At 40.0% G+C, this 16,150-nt stretch overlaps 1 pseudogene; it reads right to left on the bottom strand.

Annotated features, from left to right (window-relative positions):
- Window positions 1–16,150, bottom strand: part of LOC115352944 — a 44,345-nt pseudogene that overhangs the window by 27,995 nt on the left and 200 nt on the right.

Here is a 16,150-nt window from a genome sequence, read left to right as displayed (position 1 = left end):
AGGAATAAATCAAGATCACAGTGGATAAGTGTATCTTTAATAATACACAACTACCATTTGCATGTCCTCTTTTGGCCACCTCATCCTCTATCTGCGAGCTTGACAAGAGGTAGTACATGATGTGCAATTTCTGAATTAGGCTTATACCAACTGGTCATCTAGCATACCTTAGGGAAATGGTAATAGCTGAGCTCCTTCCAAAACCTTTTCACCATGGGAGCCCTCATGTGATTTTCTCCCTACCCACCTGTCAATATTCACAAAACTTCCATGATTCCAACTGGTTTTGATATTTAAAAACAAATTTCTTCTCAAACTTGGCAGAAACTGGTCCATAGATTCAAAATTTGTTATGGACAGATTGATAGACAAAGAGCGTGAAACCAGGTAAAATAGTAGTATTGCACAAAATTAATGCAGCCCATGCTGAATACATTAAAATTGCCTGATTGACAGACCCTAGAAAGTAATTACCACAGTGAAATCATTAACTACTACTGTGTTAACTCTGTGGAGCTCTGCAAACAAAGATTCCCTTTTAGTTTGTCAGTGACCTAAGAGAATTGTATCTTTCTCTTCAGGATTTATGGGCTGAAATACTAAAAGAGTTTGTTATCCAAGTCAGACAAGTCTATCACAGTAAAGCCTTCCCTTAAAATCTCTGTTGATAACACTAGTCACTTATTACAGCCATATTCATAATCCCAAGAAACTTTCTTAAGCACAATACAGGTTGCACTTTGTTACTTTAGGAGATACCAGATGATTACAAGCCACTAAAAAGTGTACTTAATTTTGTCTTGCAAAGCAAATTACACAATTTTTAGTTTAATATAAAGTCAGATAAAGAATGCCTGTCTTCTTACAGCATTGTCTCAATCAAAATATACTTTTGAAGAAAACAAAATGTCTTGACTGCTGAACAATCGAACCGATTTTATACAAAATAATTTCTCTAGTGCCTTGTTTCCTACACATACCAGACAAATATTCAGAGCCCCAGCTCTCTACACATTCATGGCTAAAAAGACGTGAATGCGTAGCCTTTGAGACTTTTTCACATAAAGAAGGAGGGAGCCTTCCTTACCTGTAGTCAGAGAGGTTTTGTCTGTTTATGGTTTATTCATATAGTGTGTACGTTATTTGAACGACTTCAGTCAAAGGCCTTTTTACTATGTACCTGGTAAAATCAACACTTAACATCCAGATGATTAATAGGGTTTGCAGCTTAGGAATCAAGTCTTTCTGAATACTAAAGAGTCAAATGTGTTTATTGGGTGTATAATCTACCTTTTAAAAGCATAAATATTCTGAAACTTCATGGCCTATCACCTTAATTAGCCAAACTACTAGACAATTAAAGAGACATTTTATTATCAGTGCTTTTTGTTCCCGAGTGCTAGAAAAAAGTTTTGCCTTTCATTGCCTGCATGGAGAAATTACTAAGAAATCTACTGAGAATTTTGCTGAGAACTGTACTGAAATCACCAATATTAAACTTCGTATAACTTCGTATCAGTGAATGGCATCACGGACTGATCACCATCCCAGAGGGACTGAAGCCCCCTACTCTCAACTGGCATGTGTGTTCACACTACTGGGGCTCCAGTCGTACTGAAGGCTTTGAGAGTAGTTTTTGCCCTTTCACTATTCAATCCATAGACTCTCTTGTGATTAGTCCAACAGCATGCAAATGATAGCTGGATATTTTAAAAGATATATATAACCACTGTGAACTGGATTGAGTCATGCCCTGCACTGGGCTCATTTTAAATCAGTAATTCATGAGCTGTATTTCATGGTTGCATCACTGGTTCATATGTGTTTTATTCAAGTAGGAATCTGATAATACTTGTTTTATAAAACAGAGAAGATGTCTACCGTATAGTTTTGGGGTGTAACTAGAAAAGGACAGATCCTTGACAAACTGCTTTGGTTCCTGTACCCATTATTTGGTATTCTGAATACTTCAAGATGTTAGAGATTATGCAAAGACTGGACATCTTTAGAGGCATTATGAGGTAATAAAATCATGGAAAACACAGAAAGGAGGCAGGCTTATTGCTGGGAGCTGTGACATAGCAAACAACCATATAGAAAACCAGGTTTAATTTGTTTGCTTCCCATACATCTCTTTTATGTAGGCTGCCATACAGAATAAAACAAATGCCTGACATAAACTCTAGTGTATTATGTCAATAGAGTCATCTTTATTAAATGTACTTGTAATCTTGCCAGAGAATGGTATCAAAGTTGTTTGACAAGACCCATTTTTCTTGAATAAAACAGGCACTTTATGGTTATGAATGAAAATGTGATATTCTTGCTGCTAAATATTGAAAGCATGTAGATCTCGCAGTTCTCCAGCTTTCTATCCCCCTCTCAGTGATGTCTTACGTCTCTAAGAATCTTAACTTGCATACCTTGGTTATTAGCCTAAATTCTGCTCCAGTCTCATCACTTCCAATTGCTTTTTGGAAGATATAACTTACAACAGAATATTCACTTTTCTCTACCTACACGAGGTGATAAAGTAACAGATTTTCCAAAAGGAACAGAAACAGGGAAAAAATGTCATTTTATATTAGCTCTCCATAAAACAGAAGTGTGCAGAACCACAGGTAGCCCCATTCTAAACCCAAATTTTTAACAGATGTGGCCAGATGTTTGTCCAGGCAGCACTGTGGGTGAATTTGATTGTGATGCTGGTAAGGGACCTGTAAAAAACACCAGTGTGCCCCCATCACACCATCCTGAGCATGGTTCTCACTGAGTGAGACAACCAGGGTGACTACAGCCCCTCAGGGTGCAATCTGGTAATACTACTAAGCCAGTAACAGTCATCTGCCACAAAAGGCACAGTCCCAGTCCCCCTCTTGCTCTCTTAGTCCCTATGGCAAATTTGTTCCTGGAATCAACAGATTTAAGCAACTTCGGTATGGCAAATTAAACATCCTAGGTTGGAGCTACTTCCTGGAAGGTTGTTACACACTTAAAAACAAGACAAATAATTTGGTTTACTCTGTTTTTATTATTAATACTGCTCTTAAAATTACACCTAAACCCACCCTCATTGTAGCTTGCACTGTATAGGCATAAAAAAAAAAAAGAGACTGTTTTAACTTTGACGTGCTTATTACTTATTACTAGGCTTATAGAGAGAAGATGAGCAGGAAGAAGATGTGATACCAGTTCATATGAAAAAGTATATCTAGCAAAACAGTTATGTAGCTATGCTCGGACTCTGACAAACCTTGGGGCAGAGACAAGATGCTTGAAAAAGCAGAGGAAGATGGACTTCAGGGTATTTGCACAGATTTCGTGCTATGCATAATCAGCAGCATGGGTGAAAGCATGAAAGTGAATGTACAACAGTGCTTTAAAAGACTGGCATCATTTATATAATGGCAGTGAGGTGACTACTTCTTGCTGTTGTAGAGGAGACATGGCTTGAAAAGTAAAGAGAAGTCATTTGTATTTCACACAGTGAAGAAAAGGGAGCCAATGGCATTGTGCAAAAAAGAGGAGTGACAGGACTGGGACAATGAGCCAAGAAAATGACCTTTGCAATTGGATTGAAAGACAATGAAAGTGTTGTGAAGTGCATATACATTATGCACATAGCTCCCAGCAGGTTGTTCTGGGGGGGAGGGAGGCAGCAGGCCATGGGACCTGAGAAGGTAAGCAAGACATACCTGAAAAAGATAAAAAACAGTAACAGGACAGAAATCAACTGTTGAAAACAGACTACAGCTCACAGACTAACAACTTGAACAGCTGGTTTGGATGAGACAGGAGCCAGCACAAATGCATCCTACCATTAAGTGTCCTGTAATTAAAGGTTAGAAATATTTTGTAAGAAATTCATACAAATCTGAGACTGCAGTCTGCAAAGCAGCAGTAATGCAGACTCACTCAGAAACAGTGTCAGTCCTGAAACACTTAAGCACATGCTGAACTTCACGTAAACTGGACAGTTCTTGGTGTTTGCTTTCTTAAAGCAGAGGTGAACCTTAATTAAGTTTAAAGCAATTGCATTATAGTTACTGTCTTTCTCCCAGCATCTCTACATTTTTCCCATTGGTACTTAAAAACTGTGAGCACACAGAGATGAAGGATGAGTCTTAAGAAAAGGCCTGTCTCCTGCCAGAACTCTTAAGCACTGATTTGGGGATACAAAGAAGATGTGGATTTGGATTAGCAGGCTACCTATGGATTCTCCCAGCATACTGAATTCCCCTGGATTGTAAGGGTCTAGGTATAGCATAAACAGTAAAGCAGTTCCTGCTTTGTCCAAGAAAAAAAACCTTTATTTTCTCATTCTGTCCAGGTGTTGTTCTGCCAGGGAAAAGGGATTTGCCGTAAGCCTTTAAGTGTTGTACACTGACCAAATTCTATATTAAAAAGTTCCATGTGGACAAATCAGACTACAGGACACATTTAGAGAGACTCGGGAGACCTACAGGAGTACTTTCATGCAGTGACAGCAAAGAGTACTCTGATAGCTAGCAAAATTCAGCTGTGAGCTGCTAATTATCATGCGCTCCAAACCTCTTCTCACAGACTAAAACCCTCTGCAGTTGAAGCTCTGCAGTCTCTGAAAAGCTTATCTGGAGTTTATCCTCTGGAGGCTTTGAGGAGAAAGGGAGTGACCCTTCCCTGACTAATTATGGAGCTTTATCTGCCTTCTCAGATGGAAGATGAAATTTCAATTTTGAAAGCTTTTATATAGTCTTGCTGTATTTTTTGCTGCTTTAAAAAAATAGTTACTCAGTTTTGCACTTGAATAATTACTCAGTTTTATTTACTCAGTTTTGCTTTTTGAGGTATAGGGCTCTGAGAAATGATCCATCATCCTTTTCCCAGGAGAAGAGGTTGCCCTGGTATAATCAATGCCTCTTTCTGTGCCTGCATACAGCCTGGTGGTTTGAGCCCAAGCTGTATCCAGCCTGGGAAGAAATGGTACCGCCCCAAGGTTGCCTTATAGTGGGGAGATGCACCACCTTTCCAGCATGGCCTGTAAGGAATCAAAGACAGGATTACCCTGTGCTACTAGCTCACAGCACTAACAATATGAAATAGTCCTATAAATCTTTAATATTCTGCATCCTATGCCTTGTAAGGGTTTCCCCCCTTTCTTTTTCTAGGACTAGAATCAATTTGTGTTTTGTTCTGATCTACAAGTCTATGAACTTCTAAATACACAGCCATCAGGTCTTGCAATCAGACAGTTCTTTATGACACTCCGTCTGGGTTGTCTGGCAGGCTTTCACATGACACTGTCTTCTCAGCATAGTAATGTTTCATCTGGTCTTTGGTGGAACACAGATAGTTTTGGTATCTTTGTTCATTATCTGCTAAATGCATTTATTGAGCAACACTTCTTACCTAAATAAAAGCATAGCTCTACATTTGGCATTCATTTCTTACCAACAGATTCCCTCTTACTGAATTATGGAATGGTTGCATTGTCTTAATTCTCTCTATACTGTTTTCAGCTGTAGTGTTTTTCTTTAAGAAAGGGGTTTTGTTTCCTCAATCTTTGCTAGAGTAAATCTGATCACTTTTAAGCCACTGTTCTGCATTTAAATATAAGGACAAGAAAAGAGAAAATACCCTTCTACAGACTCATCAGGAGTTTTCATCCTGGAGGTAATTTATTTTATTGTTTTACTGTATTCAGCAAATAGAAAACCACAAGCTTGTGCTTGTGGTATCAGCAGTCAAGGCTCTAGCTTGTAAATAAAATGAGTAACACGGTAGCTGTAAGTTTAATATTTTGCTTGTGTTGTTGCCAGCTCCCTCTTGTTTGTGTAAATGATCTCCATGCACTCACTGTAGAAACAAACCTCTGTGCTGGCCCAGCATAAGAATCTATTTCATTTTTGCCCCAGTGTTAGATTTTGAGTTCCTGTCTGCAATAATTAATTATAAACCATCGCTCCCAGGCCGCCTTCTCTATTACTGTTTTCTAAACAGCAGCTCCTGATTTTGTATATATAATGATTATTATTTCTTCCCAGGTGTATTACCTTACATTTATCTATATTAAATCTCATTTCTCTTTCCTCTGTCCATCTCTCAAAAGTTGTCCCTAACCTTATTCTCCAGCAAGGAGAGATCCTTTCTCAGAGCTGCTTTGTTTATGAGATGCATTGCTGGAAGGGCATAATGGGTAAAATAATTGTGTAGCTCTTCTATACTTTTCATTTCCTCTTTTCTGCATTCCGATTCTGCCCCCTCTGATGTAGTCATTGACTTCAATTCAATCAAGAACAAGCATTTAAAGAGCTGGCCCATTGTCTGGATAATGGCAGTAGTCCCATTATTGAAATTTCTTAATCCTTTGTTTGGATTAAATTTCTTGTTCTCTTCTGAAACAGGCATGGGGGATGAGAGAAGAGATTAAACTATATTACACTGCATCCCAAGCCTACAAAAAATATTTCATAAAAGCGACTTGTTAATACTCTCAGTGTCTGCTGTATTTCTGCACCTGAAGGAGGTTGTCTAATTTCATGCCAGCACTTTTATTTTGGCCTGTTTGGATTCAGTTGTGTCTCTACTGAACTTAAGTTTGATTTTTAGCCGACAGATTTTTGATTCTGGGCTAGCTTTTGGCACAGCAGCCCCAGTACTCTACATCATCATTGATTTGTACCCTGATGTCTCTCAAGTCTTCTGTAATTCTCTCTGCATATCAGCAAAATGATGATGAACTAGCTGAAAGCAACCCTTTGGATTTTAGATAGCCTTTGACAAAATCTTGCCCAGGAAGTAGATTTGCCTGATCCCAGCCAGCAGCCTAACTGGATCTGGGCAAGCCCCTCATACAGATGAGAAAGTGAATCTTTTCCACCAGTGTCACTTGAAATGTTCTTGAAATGGTCTATAGATAACAACAGTTGCTGCAGTAGCCTACTCAGGGGTTTGGGAGTTCCTGCCCCCTTCCTGGCTTTGGCACTAATGATCATGCAGTCCCGCAGGGAGTCAGCTCAGCAATGATGCTAATTAATTACTGCAGACAGGAACTCAAAATGTAACGTTGTTGAAAAAATCAAATGCCTGTGCTGTTTTGTCTGCAGCTGGTCTCTAATGGCTGCATTTGGGGAAAATCTTTAGCACAGCTAAGAGCAAAAGCACTCTCTCACTGCTGTTAAAGAAATACAGTAGTGAAGGGCAGAAGAGTAGCAAATGCAACAAATTAGAAAGTGGTTAAAGTAACATACAGGATAAAGAAAAATTAGTTCTCGACAGTTTTAACAGTAGGGTGCTCTTAGGAAGGATACTGCTAGAAACGTAAGACTGGAAGAGACCATCCGGGTTACTGAGTCAGTCCCTGCAAACACAAGCTGTCATTCAATAATCACTGAGTCTAGAATGATCCACAGAATATCAGCTCCACATGCCTCCATACACAACAGGCCTCTTTCTACATCTTTACAACAATCTTAAGACCTACTGTGAGCACAAAAAGTCACATCAGTAATATGCTTCAGGAAAAGAACAAGTGAAATCATGGACATTGTCATTGTCTGAGGACACAGGTTCACAATCCAGCCTTTCTCTCTTCCCCTTCTGACCACATGTACCACCACACAGCATCAGATCAGGTCACAAGTTTGGCTGAAAACTCACTGTATAAAATAGTGATTCACTTTCAGCCACATCAACTCCCTGAAACCAGTCGAAAATGAGCAGCTCTTTTTTTGGCAAGCTTCGTTCTTGGCTACAAAGCTCCCTGGACCAACCTACTGCTCAGCTGCAAAAATACCAGGAAGGACCATGATAGCTCTGACTTAGATAAGGATAAACTGCTATGGAACTGCGCTCCAGAGATGAAATTTCTCATTGCAGCAAAGCCAACCAAATGGCTAGCTGCCACTGGAAGGAGCAGTTCCATACAAGTCTGCCCCAACTGGCACTGCTACTCAATCAACCATTCAATAACTACTCACTTTTTATGGTGAGGTTTGTTTTCCTCTAGTTCAGCTCGCCATGGCCACCAGAAAAGTAGAAATGCATGGCCAAGGAGGAGGGGGAGAAGTAGCATGACCTCACTTTTTTGCACTGGCAAACTGGTAGAGTTGTGTGGTTGCATTGCAAAGCTGCGCTGCATAAGCAGTTCCCTTCAAATGCTCATATCTGCTCCTGTGCCATTCATGTGCCAGCATCCAGTCATACAGCCTTGTGATGGACAGAATCAAGGACCTAATTAAACTCAAGAAGTCTGGAGAAACAAAAGCACTTTTTTCAGCCAGAGGTGTTCCTTGATTGAGTTCACATTAGAGCTGAACAAGATTTGCCTGCATGATAGCAGAACAAGAAAAAGTGGATAGTTGTAGTAGATAAGGTGTTGGAGGAGCTGTGGACAAAATTTTCAGATGATCCGAGGAGGTCCATTCCTGAGCGAGTGTTGGTGATAGCCTGCTTCCAAGCACAGAGCTGGACTAGATGACTTCCAGATGTCCCTCCCAAACAACATTTCTGTGATTTTAGAATTCGCTACTACAGGAATTAAAAGCCATACACCAGTACTCACAGCAGTTTTTGTACACGTGCTAAATGAACTATACTATTAAGTGTATTTTAAACCTACACAACCTATTAACGACAATGTTTCTCTTACCAGTTTTTCATGTGTCCAGAGTTAAGGCAGCCAGCTCTGTTAAATTTCAGCTGTTCTTGGAGAAAACTCCTAACTGGGTCCTATTTCCACTCTCCTGCTGTCCAGGAAAGCAGTTACTCAGAGCTTTCTCAGAAGACTGCCACTGCGCTCTCTCAGTTCTTCTTTGTCCTTATTCTTCCCTTAGTTCTTCTACTCTGAGCACAGCAAGAGAATAGTTCCTCTGCTTCTCTTCCTAATGTAGGACCTCTCCTACAGGAAGGACAAAATTCACTCTTTACAACGTAGCCTTTCCCTCTTTATTTAGAAAATATGGGATCTACCATCTTATTGGTAGGATTATGGATCATCTAAATAGCAAAAAGGGACATAATACGACAGAAGGTCTGGCAGGCATTGTTCCTTTAACTTACAGCACACATTAGGTAATGCAAACACACATTCAGAGTGCAAGCGTCACACCTCCACAGTTCTAAGTGTCTACCAATCCATTGATACACGCGATGTATCCAGCAAATGCCAGCTGTAATATATAATAACTGTTTATCAGCTGTATGAAAAAAGGAAGTAACTATTAGGATGTGACCTTGCTGTACACACAGCATCAGAAAAAAAAGTGCTCATGATTCAAGAAGGATATGTAAACCCTAGAAAAAATTCAGACAGAGGCCAGCAAAAATGATGCAGAGGTTGAAAAACCATCTCTAGGGTATAGGGTTTAAGAAATCTATCAAATCTTTCAGATAAGAGTGGTGTCTGGATCACTGTGCACAGATATATACATATGGAAAAGATACTTGATAGCAGGGGGAGCTTTTCAGTCTTGCAGACAGAAAGAAACACAACAAGACCTAATGACTGGAAACTGGAGTTAGACAAATTCAAGATTGAAATAAGATGCAATTTCTTAACAGTGCGGGTAACTATACACTAGAACAACTTACCAGGGGAGGTAGTAGAGTCACCATTGCTTGGAGTCTTTAAGGCAAAATGAGGTTATTTTTCCAGGAGACATACTTCAGTCCAGCCTCTAGGAAAACTCCTGAAGAAGATTAGGCAAAATGATCACTAAGGTTGCTTATAGCCTTCCAGCCAGGAAGCCTTTTCATACAAGTCTATGAATGTACCCCAACAGAGTCCCTGCTATGTTGTTTGAGTTGGGGAACTGAGGCTGGGCCTACAGTATCAAATTTATAATGTCCCTTCTGGAAGAAATAGTGCCCTTGTATCCCAGGCACAAATTTGATCTAAATATTTATCATCTGCTAGCAGCAGATGGATTTTTTTAAATTAAAAAAAAAAAAAAACAAAAAAAAACCCAAACCAGAAATCAAACATTTACTGCCTGTAAATATTTACGTAATTTTCATGGATAACGTTGGCTTTTGTGTGTCTCTCTTTAAAAGCATTTTGCTAAGTGCCATGACTTTAAAAGTCAGAGATATCTAGCTGTGCATGCATAAATTTTCCTGGCAGACACAGTGGAAAAAACATAATTGAAGATAGCATCAAAAAGAATTAAAAAAAAAAAAAAAAAAAGAAAGAAAAAAATACCCAACTTCATTTTCTTGACTACTTACTCTGTGTGAGCCTTTCGCTTAGCAATATTATTTTTTAAAATCTATGTTCCTGCTATTGTGTGCTCACTATTACTGTCATACCTTGGATAAAAAAAAATAGGTTGATGACATTATAAAGTTTACAATGATTGCTCAAATCTTCAGGGGACCGGATCCCCCCCTGTGACATTAAACAATTTAGAAAACACCAGGAACAACAATTCCAACATCAAGAATCTATTCATTTTCGTCATTTTCATAATTTCACAAGTGTCAAATCTTAATCCATTACGCCCAAGTATATTATGCTGCATAGTTCCTCGCTGACTTGCCATGTGCTAATTATTGACGGTTCACTACATTCTAATAAAACCTCTATCTCATCTGTCTGTCAAATGGAAATGAAATAACAGAGAGAAGTTGCCAACTTCTTGGACTACTTGAGATCCTTTAAAAAATATAAAAGAGGAGAAAGATGTTCTATTACCCTCCATCCCATAGGTGATTCTGAACACTGCCTCTTGAACAATGTTTTTGTTTTGCTTCTTCGGTTTACCTTTTTCTTACTAATAAGCACCAGCCTTCATACAAATATCAACCTGAATCTCCAAATTTTATTTTGAGAGAATGCTATGTTTATGGATATATTAATCAGTTATTTGAAAAGACAGCAATTCTGCAGTCAGTGCTTTGGGAATACACTTGCCACCCAGTTACAGAGACACAGAATTTATGCTGTAGTCACGATTGTATCTCTAACCTGAAACATTGCTTTGTCTCACTGAAGGGGAAGGTAGGTCTCCTGATAAATGTACTGGAGGAGGCTGTGCTTTGCTCTTTGCCATACTGCTGTCTGCCTCCATGACCTTGCAGTAGATTCACAATTTCTGTAAAGTTATGGTGAAAAAATAACTGTGCCCTTCTTTCCTGCTCCTCTCAGTACTTACAGTCTTAAGAAGTAAACCAGAAGAGTTTTAAGAAGCAGCTACGGTGGATGTCCATTATTCCACAGCAACAACTCACAGCCTGAAATACACACTTAAAAAGGGCATCTTCTGTTTTTACCGAGAGGGAGGTAATCCCTGGCACAAAGCCACATCTGACACCTCTGTGTGGCAAATGCATCTGTTACTGCAGCTAAACCCTACAGGGTTAATGAACAAGAGGCCACCGGCAAACGATTTCTCTCTCTGGACGCGCACATATGGCTTGATGCAGCAGTATGTGCAGAATCCTCGAGCCAGGCCTGAGCCAGAGTCACAGGCACTGTGTATTTGCATGACCACAGTGTTGTATCTAACCTAATTAGCACCATATCCAACCTAATTAGCACCACCTACCAACAGGGTTAAGTACTTTGGGTGCAGCAGCACTCATAGGCAAGTCTACAGCTGCTGCTTTCTATTCTGCAAGTAACTGGATGACTATGTGCTCTGTTAAATCCTGTGCTCTGTTGCATGGTGTAGAGGTGCCCTCTGTCATGTTTTTTTTAAATAGCAAACACAGATAATTTTATTTTACTGCTTCCAAGGCAATGTGAAGCTTCACTCACTGCTGTTTTCCATAAATTTTCTATTTAACTGAATAGGAAAAAAATGCTTAGCATACCAAAATACTAGGATAAAATATGTTTAGGATATGCTTCTACATATGTCTAAAAAGAACCCAAAGAATGAAAACAACTAGGTGAAAAGAAATCCCTAAGTCTCTGTGCTCAGCTGCTCATGTAAGCGCTGACTCTCTGCTATCTTGTCTCTGGGGCACTAATTTACAATTCTGTAAGATGTTACTGTAAACTGCTTAGTAGCAATGCTATGTCCATTTGCACAAGCATGAATGATGATCCAAGGTGTGAAGCAACAGAAAATCAGCCTCTGGTATTTATATATGACCTTAGGGAAGTACATCTCCTTCAGGGCATAGCTTTGGGAATTTTTGTTTTCCCAAAAAAAGATTCTGTGGCAGTTTAATTCCTTTTTGCTTCTCAAGTAAACTGATAGAGTCTGCCCATTTCAAGCTAATACATGGACACATTAAACGTAGTAATGAAACCCAAAATTCCTACAAGCAACTAAACTGGGCATTATCAGCTGGCAGTTTAACACGTGTCATGGTAGAAGAAATCTTGAGAGATTTGAAGGATGCAGCAATTGCTTCAGGGAGGGTATTCCATATGTTGAAGGTGACCAAAAGGACATCATTAAAACAGCTACGAGAAAAGCAGATGGAACAGATATGGAGACTGAGAGAGAAGAGGACAGCAGATGACAGGAAAAGGCAAAGTTGTGAAGTGTTGTGGTCCAACTGAGAACGCATTTGAGCTGACAGAGCATCCAGCTGCAGCTGAGCGGGTGGGCTCCATGGACACTCAGCAGAACAGCCAGGCAAACCCTTAGAAGTGAATGCTTCTGTGCCAGGTTAGCTTCCACAACTGGCTCACTTGGGTGAGATAAGCATCAGTGTTGGCACAAGGGAAGTGCCAGGAACCAACCCATGACAAGGGGTGGGGAAGGCAGCGCAGCACTACCCTTTCGGCAGCAGCTAGCTATTAGCTTGGCTTAGCTCTATCATCAAAATCAGGTCACGGCTCAACAGCTAGCAACCGTGCTACATAAACCAGCATAAGCCACTGCTGCTCTGCAACCCCGTGCCGCACGCCACTTGTCTCTGCCCCAAACCCAACCCCTCAGTTGCACCAGCAGAAGTGCTGCCTGATAGACTAGACTGGAGAAATAAACTGGTTGAAAAGGGTGCCTCTCCTCCCTCCCCCATGCTGCTTTTCAGCCAAATCGGGTTCCTAGTCTGGTTTACCACACAGCTGAACAAAACAACCGTGCCAGCAAACTAGCAGGCACATCAAAGAGACAGGAGTGAATGGCTGGGAGCAGAGACTGTCTTAGGCCAGCACAGCTGCCAAAAAAATTGTCAGACTGCTCTCTCAGAGGGCTAGAGGGCTTGCAGAGACAGGGAAATCTATGGAGATATACTAAAGAGGTAAGTACAAAAAGGAGCCACAGAAATAGGCTAGGGAGATAAGTGCAAGAATAGTGTTTCAAGGGACCTTCTTGACAGGTCAGGTCAGGCGTAGGAAAAAAGCTGTCATAAGCAGGATGAGAGATAACAAAAACCTAAAAAAGCATATCTGTGATGTGGACAGAGATAAGAAGAGACTTTAGAGAAGAAAAAGAAACAAAATTCATATACATCAAGATAAACAGGTCAAAAAAGAGAGTGGAGTCAAAGATGACTCCCAGGTTATAGGTCTGATTGACAGAGAGTAATTCTGTGCCTTCCAGGCAGGATCACTAAGTCCCTACCCAGGAAAAAACAAGGGTCCTTGTGTGGGAACTGCAGATGGTGTTTCAAGTTGTGACATTCTCTGAAACACTATATGACATTTCCTCAACAGGTGGAAGCTTTTAATTTTGCATGAATTCCTATGCAGTTTTTTCAAATGAGCTTAAAAGCTAACATCCTTGCACTTCCTCATAATGGTAGAAGTGGCCAGTATCAACAGCATTGCCATGGAGAACAAACAGGGACCAAAAATTCTTCAGATGTTTTGTAAACCTTCACATAAGAATCCTGAATGGGCCAAAGCCACATATTTTAGCCTTTACATTTATGAGGGGAGAAGGGGCATTCAGATTCAGGAGCCTTGACTCTGCCTCCACTGTCATTTTGCTACTGTCAAATCCTAGAACTACAACTAGGAGTGTTTAAGAGTTGGTTTTGATGACAAATTATTACATCAGGATGGAAAATGAGTCCACATTTGTCTATTTCAGTAATGGAATAAAAAAGTAAGCCTCTCTCACTTTTTGGAGTTATACTCAACTTCTGGAGATATTTCCAGGCAATCTTGTCTCCTTCAGTGCCATCAAGTGGAATTAATGTGAAATATCACGCCTATGCACAAGGAGGATATACAAAAATACCACAGCACACAAAACAGCTTTATATTTTCAGGAGGTGCTGTTCATACCAGGTAAATTGCAGGTTGTCAGGGATATTGGTATAACAATAATGAAAAACAGAACCATGATTTTCAATAGCAATAATTCAAATTAGATCTGACATTGTTGCCTGGAGTCTCAGGAAAGCTCCTTATATCATTTCTAAAATAGTTATTTGTGTCTGCAAAATATGTAGCACATACAAAATTCATCCTGGTACAGCATGGTATAAAGATTTAATAGCATCCATTTGTGTAATGCACCTATCCAAAACCCAAGCCAATAAAATATTAGTTGTAATTTTTCTTTTCCTCCAAGGCATGAATAGTTTGACTGAAGGAGCAGGGGTATCTAGATTTATAGGTGCTCACACTCGCAATAATACAAGTATTTTTAAAACTTATTCACACATATCTATATTGTATTACATGTGCATACGTGGACATGCATTTGTGTTGTATACATATATATATGCACACACACAAGTAAAAGTTCAGTAGTTATAGCCTCATAATAGATTCTTTTTTCAGATAAGACCTCTTTGCCCTTTTAGTGCTTTCCTGAATCCTCTTGAATTACAATGAACTCATGCCAATATTTGCATTAAGATTCCTAAGGCTGTTTTCTTGCTTTTTCCAACTCTAGGGTAGAGCTGTCTGCCAAAGGCCTAAGGCTTCCTACCTAAAAACTCTTCAAAGGTGGCTTACAAGATGGATTTCTGCAAACAAATGGATTTCTACCTCTTTTGTTCCTTTATAGCACACAGAAAAGACAAGAAAATGTCTTACACTAAATTAGAATGGCAGAATATTTTCTTGGTCTTACTTACCCTAGCAGATGTCTAATGCAGTGGAAAAAAACATTGAAATGCTAATGTCTCTGTGCTTGCTGAGTTTTAACTTTCCCTTCTCTGAGTCTCTGTTCAAATCCCAGTAGTTCCTCTGTCAGTGCTCCCCTTCCCATCACAGCTTGTCCCTTTGCTCAGAGTCAAGACTTGATTCTGCTTGATTTTATCAGCTCTACCAATGTGGTCTCATTCTTCTGGTCTCCTCCCTGGCTTCCACGTCTATCCTCTTTCATTTCTCTTAGTCCTAGGCTCCTGGCATACAGTCCCGCTCCGATTCCTCATCTATATGTACTTGTCCCCTTGCCTTGAACTCGTTCTCCTTCATTTCTCCTTGAGAATTTAATTTCCTTCCTCACCTAATCCCCGTATCCTATTCCTATTACTCTCACGTTAAGCTTTTCTACCCCCTAGCAGTTTCAGTCTCACCATTATCCCCTGCCTCCATACTTACTGTTTCCCTCCCCTTAGGCAGGTCCTTGTCCCCTCACCATTCATATCAGACACGCTCGAGCTCCTGTGAAGAGGAGAAAACAGCAGCTTTTTGGGAGCACAGCGGATGGTCTCCACAGCCTCACTCTCAGTACAGAGACCCACCCCAGTCCACAGTGGCAAACAGAGGTCTATTTTTGGCCCTGCAGCCCGCAACTAGGGTAGACTTGACTGCAGTAGTAGCAAGGATGGTGGCGACACATGCTAAGTCAGGAATGTGGAAAATTCATTTCTTCAAAAGCTTATAAATTATGCTAAGTGTAGTCAGAACATCAGACACAGCCCTCCCAATTCAGTTTTTCACGACAAATTCCAAGTCTGCTCTAGAGCATAAAGGCATTTAAGCACTTCAAAGAGAACATCTCCACAATATCTTATCCTAGACAAAGCCCTTTTCTTCCTGCCTTTCTTCTTAAATCATGTTTGGTAGTCATCCTAAAGTTCCATCCCCGGTATGGAAAATTTCACGCCAGGCCATGGATGTTTAGCAAGTGGTATACTACCCAAAGCATAGTTTAGCTAGCAAAATTTAGCAAGTGGTATGCTACGTTTAGCTGTAGTTAAAGCTTAGCAAACTCATTTAAAGGAAAACAACTGACAACTCTATTGTAGGCATTGTTATATATTTCAAGTATAGCACATTACTAAATACAAAATAGTATTTAAGCTAGTA

The sequence above is a fragment of the Aquila chrysaetos genome, chromosome 1, assembly GCF_900496995.4.
Source record: "Aquila chrysaetos chrysaetos chromosome 1, bAquChr1.4, whole genome shotgun sequence".
NCBI lineage: Eukaryota > Metazoa > Chordata > Aves > Accipitriformes > Accipitridae > Aquila > Aquila chrysaetos.
This window is presented reverse-complemented; position numbering and strand designations above follow the sequence as displayed.